The sequence below is a fragment of the Alligator sinensis genome, unplaced genomic scaffold (assembly GCF_000455745.1).
Source record: "Alligator sinensis unplaced genomic scaffold, ASM45574v1 scaffold375_1, whole genome shotgun sequence".
Lineage (NCBI taxonomy): Eukaryota > Metazoa > Chordata > Crocodylia > Alligatoridae > Alligator > Alligator sinensis.
The window spans coordinates 2817457-2825108 of record NW_005841928.1 but is presented as its reverse complement, the minus strand read 5'-3'; the positions used below and the strand labels follow the sequence as shown (position 1 = coordinate 2825108).

Here is a 7652-nt window from a genome sequence, read left to right as displayed (position 1 = left end):
TCTAATGCCATTTCTGCTTTGCCATCAATCACCCTAATTTCTTTTATAGCTTCCCCTCTAGCCTCACGGGCAAACTGAAAAGAGAGGGGAAAAATCTAGATAAAGTGAAGAAGGTTGACCGAAACTCAGAGATCTTTTTGAAACAACTTTCATGCACTCATTTGAGGCTTTGCTTCTATTTTACATTAGTTCTGAGTTATCTCAAGAGAGAAAGCAACATCTTTTTTCCCTAACAAAGCTCAGGGTGACTTTGTGCAGCTGGTTATTATTACAATTTTAATCTCCAGATCAGATGCTCCAGACGGACAGAGAAACAGCAAAAAGATACATTGTTTAGTAAAGCTGATAAGGAAATTAAAGTTTAGTCAGATGGAATGTAAGGAATTTAAAGCAACCCTCTGTGTTTCATTGCTTTTCTTTACAACTAATTGTACAAAATAATAATGAAAAATGTATGAGATGTTCCATAGAGTGTCTTACCACCCACCGGATGAGTTCATTTAAAATTTCCTCCTCACTTGGGAAGAACTGAAATTACAGCAGCGGCTATTAATAGCTCCAAAGGGGATCTGAAGTAATCTGTCACTGGCAGGTGTTTGAAGTCCACAGCTACTTCCTTTTTTCCTAGCCTGTCCTCTTCAAGAAAATTAGATGAAATAGCACACATTTCTTCATACATTTCAAGAAGGGAACAACTGCCACTCTTCTACCTCAAAAGGTAAGGGAGACAGGTGATATTTATGTACATAAAGCAGTGTGAAACCGTAAGATCACAGTAAAATTGTTATAAAAGCATTATGGAAAAATACATAGTGCCACTCTTGATAGCTTCCAGGTACTAAATTGCAGTAGCTACCTGTCAGGTTGTTGTATTTTTACCCATTTTTAAAGTTAGATGTAACCATATTATGACATTAATATAACCTACATAATAAACATCTCCATGGCAGGAAGAGGCTAACTTGTAATCCAAGTGCACAATACAGAAAATGTTTAACAGCTGTTTGTAAATAAAGACTGCGTGGATTACAGGTTTATAAGGGATTATAATGGAAGCAGAGATATAAGGAGAAACTGAGGCCCCCCTCTACACATTACTGGTATCATACAATTAACTTGTCACTTACCTTAAGATCAGCTACAGGTGCAAACTACTTATCATACCATAAAAAGGTCCAAATAGCTATAAAGTTAGACCTTAAAAATGGGTACTAACTTTATAGCTAGTTGCTATCCACCTTTAATTTGCACTTGTAACAGGGTCTCCCCTGCAGCTGGGAGCCCTGTCAACTCTAAGGCAGCTTTTAGCCCCAGCAGCTGCTGACTCTGGATTCCAGAAGCACCCCACAGCCACAATCCCCCATGGGACTGCACACCCCCAAGGCTGGGAGATTGCCGCTGCTGCATCTCCCAACTGTGGTGCCCCTGTGGCTGGAAACCCCTCAACTGAAGAGATTCCTAGCCAGGGGAGCCTGTGTCCTGCTGGTGCTGAGGGAGTGAGATCGGGGTCTCCCTGCACTGGCAATAAGGTGCAATGGGATCTATTGCATGATCTGACAATCACGCCTCCTGCCATGCACGTGTGGCAAGGCAGGAGACTCAACTGTGTGGATTGTGCATTAGATCCCATCATGCCTTTACCTGCATGTGTAGAGGGGCCCTGAGCTACAGAAATACATAGTCACCTTTTACCCATTGTTATGACTAGATTTTATATATTTTCCTGCTGTGATATCTATAGACAATAATATTTCTAACCACTTCATGCTTTGAATTTTAAGCATTTTAATACTCTATCCAAGCAAATGTTAAGAGGGTTATGTGCAAATATCTTATGTAGTAGGGACATTCATCATGCAAGAGAAAGGTTGTAAGATAAAAATGTAACCTCTCTTGTGCTTTCTTACCTAGAGAGGTGGTGAAATCTCCATCATTGCAAATCCTTAAGTACAGGTAGATGAATATGATCAGGGATGTTTTAGATAGGGATGAGCCTGCCACAGAGATTGGATTAGGTGATTTCTTCCAGTTTTATTTTCTATGAATTGATGACAGTAACCAATTTTCTCCTTAGCATTTTCAGATTAAAATCATCCACATCCTGAAACAAGTAAAATACATTCCTTTTATAAAACACATGTCTTTTATAAAAGATGTACTGTCATCTAAAGTATACAAAATGTTAACATTGTGGTATCATAGATTAAATGGACCTAAACTTTCAAGATGTGGTTCCTGAATATTTGAGAGAGAACACTCTAATTATTACTTTAATATTTTCTTTTCCTTGTTGCCAGGTACTTTTTATGATTCAGAGAATACTAAAATATCAATATTTTGTTCCATTGTGATATCTTACTGACAATTTAAAGAAATGAATATTACCATATTACATATTAAAATTAAAACATGAAGAAACTTGGAAATTCTGTTTATAGCTGAGATAGGTATACAAATGAATTTTGTTAAGTGAAGAGAGCTGTCTTGTTCAAGAAAGCAGAGTTTATGAAAGCACTATTCCAGTCAATGGACATTTCCTATACCCCTGTCACATACAGCTTCAAATCTTCTTTGTTTCTCTTAATACAAGCTTCTGCAAATTTTTCCCACACGGGACACTTTTAAAGGTGAAAATCCCACAGTTTGGAAAAAAAAAAATATATGAATTTCATAGATTTCATAGACATTAGGGGCTGGAAGGGACCTCGTGAGATCATTGAGTCCAGCACCCCTATCAGAGCCAGGAAGTCTGTAGGGATCAAATGATCACAGAAAGATAAGCATCCAAACACCATTTGAATGAGTACAGAGTAGGTGCTTGCACCACATCTGGGGGGAGTCTGTTTCAGACCTTGGACACTCAGACTGTAAAGAAGTTTTTCCTTATATTGAGTCTGAATTGGCCTTCTAGATGTTTGTGGCCGTTAGACCTAGTTATCTCTTGGGAAGCCCTGGTGAACAACTGTTCTCCCAGATCCTGATACACCCCCCTTATGTACTCTTTGCCAGGCTGAAGAGTCCCATGTCCCTCAGTCTCTCTTCATAAGGCTAGGTCTCTTGGCCTTTGATCATGTGGGTGGCTCTCCTCTGGACTCTCTTGAGCTTATTCACATCCCTCCTGAAGTGGGGGCCCAAAACTGGACACAGTACTCCAGTTGCCACCTCCCTAAAGCTGAGTAAAGTAGGAGGATGATGTCCCTGGTTTTGCTTGAGATGCACCAATAGATGCAAGCCAGATTGTGGTTTGTTTTGCTGGCCATGGCATCGCATTGGTGGCTCATATTCATCTTGTGGTCAATCATGACCCCCAAGTCTCTTTAGCTCTTGGTGCTAGCGAGCGTAGCACTGCTGAGCCTATAAATATGATGTTGGTTTTTTCTCCCAATTCTTTCTTCATAGTTTCATAGTTTCATAGTTCCATAGATGTTAGGGTCATAAGGGACCTATTAGACTGAGTCCAACCTCCTGCCCCAGATACAAATGAGTGCTGGGGTCAGATGACCCCAGCCAGGTGTCTGTCCAATCTCCTTTTAAACACCCCCAAGGAAGGGAAAAGTACCACCTCTCTTGGAAACTTATTCCATATTTTGGCAACCCTCACTGTAAAGATTTTTTTCCTGATATCCAATCTGAATTTTCTTTCTTCTAGTTTGTGGCCATTATTTCTAGTTGCTCTGACAGGTGCCCTGGTAAATATTGTTTCCCCTATTTCTTGCCCCCCCCCCCACCGATGAGTTTGTAGGTGGCCACGAGATCACCTCTCATCCTCCTCTTGCAGAGGCTGAAGAGGTTCAGGTCTCCCAATTGGTCCACATAGGGTTTTTACTGTAGGCCTTTAACCAAATGGTTGGCCCTCATCTGAACCCTCTCCAGGCCATCCGCATCCCTCCCAAAGTGCGGTGCCCAAAACTGGATGCAGTACTCCAGCTGCGGCTTAACCAATGCTACATAGAGGGGAAGTATCACCTCCCTAAACCTGTTTGAGATACACCTACTTATGCAAGAAAGGGTGCGGTTAGCTTTACTTATTACCTCATCACACTGGTGACTCATGTTCGTTTTGGAGTCAACTACGACTCCGAGATCCCTTTCTGCAGTTGTGTTACTTAGAGTGTAGGAGTATTGATGATTCTTCCTCCCCAGGTGCAACACATGACACTTATCCTTGTTAAACAGCATCCTATTATGTTTGGCCCATTTCCCCAACTTGTCCAAATCAGCCTGGATTTGCTCCCTGCCGTCTAGTTTGTACAGCTTCCCCCAGAGTTTGGTGTCATCAGCAAACTTGGACAGGGTGCTTTCTACTCCCTCATCCAAGTCACTATTGAATAGTACCAGTTCCAGGACAGAGCCTTGGGGGACTCCGCTGCCCACATTTCTCCAGGTAGAAACTGACCTGTCCACCACCACTCTGTGGGTGCATCCCATAAGCCAATTTTTCTATCCACTGGACTGCATAATAATCCACGTTGCAACTGTTTAGTTTATTTATAAGAATTGAGTGACACTGTGACAAAGGCCTTTTTAAAATATAAGTAAATAACAGCAGCCGCTATTCCTTCATCCAAGCCTTTTGTGACCTGGTCATAAAATGAAGCCAGGTTACTCAGGCAGGATCTGACTGCTATGAACCCATGCTGATTGCCCCTTAACATCATTTTACCCACTGGTCCACCACAAATGTGATCCTTAACAATTTTCTCAAAGGTCTTGCCAAGGATAGAGGTGACACTAACTGGCTTATAGTTACTCGGTTCCTCCTTCCTCCCCTTCTTGAAAATAGGGACCACATTCGCCTTTTTCCAATCCTCTGGGACCTGTCCTGAGCACCACGAGTGCTTGAACAGTTGTGTCAGTGGCTCCACTATGACTCCTACTTCTCTTGGAATGATTCCCATTTTATCAGATCAGGAAGGATGCTTCTTTTTATTGTTGCTGATATCCTTACAAAATTTTATTTATACTTGGCTTTTATTATTTTCAAGTTTAGTTTATCCAGAGAAAATGAAAGGAAAATAGGAAGAGTGAAGGAGGGGTTGGGAGTGGGGGACAGAGAGAGAGAGACAGAGAAAGATCTAAAAAATGCTTGATTTAATTATACTCACACATAAGTAGTCCTTTTGAAGTCAAGACTCAGAGCAGTGAGCCTGCAGGGCAAAAGCTTTGCACTCATGCAGAGCCAAAATGATATTAATGGGATTCTATATTGGGAGATACTTTTGTTTTTTATAGGTTTGCAGTGAAGTCAATGGGACATGAGTTCAAGTCAAAATGTTTTGATTTTCTATTTCATTTTTAGTTGGTATTTTATTATAAAACAAATAAGTTGAAATAAAACATTCCCATCAGGCTGAAACATATTCAAAATATTTTGCTTCTCTCAGAAATTAAAAATGTTCTGGTTTCATTCCAAATCAGAACAAAGCCATCCTTAGAAAGCTTCAAATTCTCCATGAAATGGATTTTCTACCTTCTGTAATAATTACATTAAAATACTTTATAAATCACTACAGATAAAGTGGACACTTTGAAGACAAATAAAATTCATCCTTCTGAAAGCATTTGTAATAAAGACTTAATTATGCTGCAGCTGAAGCCAAGGTATAAAATAGTACTTCATTATGAACTTCTGGCACATTGCTAGTGTTGAAAGACATGCAATGGTAAAGACAAGTGGTTGATACAGCTGGTAGGCCTGTCTCATTCATCTCATCCCTTGTCTCATCTCTCTTTTTTAGGGTGGAGGGGCATGGTGGGGAGGGCTGGGAAATATGGTATGGGTATCAAAAGGACCTTCTGACCAAGACTGGCCACAGTGCTGCAAAATAAATCTTGCTTATTCCTAGCCCCTCCATGTGTTTCTAGGCTTGCAAATTTGCAGAGTAGATGACTTGGTGTAGTCATAGATGTGCACTTGGTACTACACACTTGTTCTCCTGGGTTTCCAAACCCATGCTTTGACTGTGTCATGGTACAGGGCTGTGCACATTCTATAGACAAGACAGCATAGTAATTTTGACAATGAAGTATGAGTACTTTGATGTACTACATTGTGCTGTGTTCATAGATTTGGGTAAAAACCATCCTGTTATGACTCCCTTTCACTTAGGTTTTCTATTGGCTGTAACCAAAATCAGGATGGATTTTACATTGATATTGTTAGTATAGAGAGCCCTTGGTTCATTAAGACCTCCTCAATTAACCTCATACTAATGGGTATCTGTAGAGAAAATGTATTTTGATGTGCTCTACCACTATGTCAAAGACAAGTGATTAATCATGTTTCCGTTCAGACTGCCTTTGGAAGTCAGGGCACTCTCTCAACATCTAATAGTATCTGCATATCCCTGTTTTCACAATATTTCTTCAGATTTCATTTAAATGTGGATGATTGCCACATTGCATGTAACACAGTTTCCCCACACACTTAAACAAATATCATGTCCTTCCCTGGTTTGTCTTTAATAACAATTATTTTTCTTGTGCTGTGACTTTTTTTTTAAGTATATTCTAAATGTGCACACACCCAAATGCTTTGGCTGAATTGGGAGAGGGGGAAGTGCTTTAGAGTTAAAAAATGTATTATTCTTTTAAACTCTGCAAAATGTAGAGTCTGTTCCTCTGTGCTGTGCTGTGCTGTGCTGTGCTGTGCTGTGCCGTAGATGCTACAAAGTGCAGAGGATTTTAAAATAGTTTTGTCGAATTTTTATTGTCCTCAGGGCAGTATGTATGATCAGATGGATGAAAGATAAACAACTTCTGTGGTTCTGGGGAGGGCAGGGAAGGGAGGAGAGCTTCAGCTGTTCCAGTGCCTTCCTTCCCAGTTTCATCCCCACTCTCAGAGTAACTTGATGGTGGATGGTCAGATAGTCTTGCACTGGTAAGACAGGGGAAATGGGAGAGCTAACAGTTTCCCCGCTTCACACAAGTAAAACCTTGTCAGGGACAGCGCAACCTCCTACTGGTGTTGCTGCCTGCTTTCACTGCCCTATGTTTGGAGTACAATTGAAATGATGTTTACAATATACTGACTGGTCATTAATTTTTAGGCTCAGAAAAACAATTCTCTCCCATGGGGCCTTCCTTGTGTGAGGGCCGGCTCCCGATCCCATCCTCGCCATGTGTGAGCCGGGCCCGTCTTTCCGCACACGGACTGTGGCTAGCAGCTCGGGCACGCGGGGCCGGAGAAAACCGTGGGGGGGTAAGGTACGCGCGAGCTAGAATCAGTTACGGAGGCATAATGGTTGATTGAAAAGATTATTTACTTACACCCAAGGTGGTCGCGGTGTAGGCTGGACAGCTTTCCAGGCACAGCTCCGCTTGAATCCTCGTTGGAGGACTCTGACAAACTCGGTTCTTTGACCCCGGAGTGGTTTAGTCTCCGCGGGTTCGGCAATTCTTTCCTCACAGATTGGCTGAATCTCTGTGGGTTCTGTTCAGTTCCCAGGTCCCCCGGAGCTGTTAAGACTCCGTGGGTTCAAAAATTGGGTATATAGGATAGGGATACATCTAGGATTGCGCTCGGTGATGGGGAGAGGCTAGAAGCTAAACAGACCTCCGTTGCCTGCTTAAGAAAGGTGCGTTGGGTCCGCAAGGGTCCACATCGCTTGGAGATCTTCACACAGCGCGAAGTCTCCTCCTCCTGGCGAGTT

General features: G+C 41.7%; 1 long non-coding RNA gene across 1 annotated transcript in view; it reads right to left on the bottom strand.

The window, feature by feature from the left end:
• Nucleotides 1-334: 334 nt before the first annotated feature.
• The window catches only part of LOC112549559, an 11650-nt gene continuing 4332 nt past the window's right edge, over nucleotides 335-7652 (bottom strand). The window contains exons 2-3 of the long non-coding RNA XR_003093018.1: nucleotides 1908-2101; nucleotides 335-706 (exon numbers count right to left, since the gene is read on the bottom strand). This is a non-coding gene — a long non-coding RNA (uncharacterized LOC112549559). The remainder of the gene's footprint in view (nucleotides 707-1907; nucleotides 2102-7652) is intronic.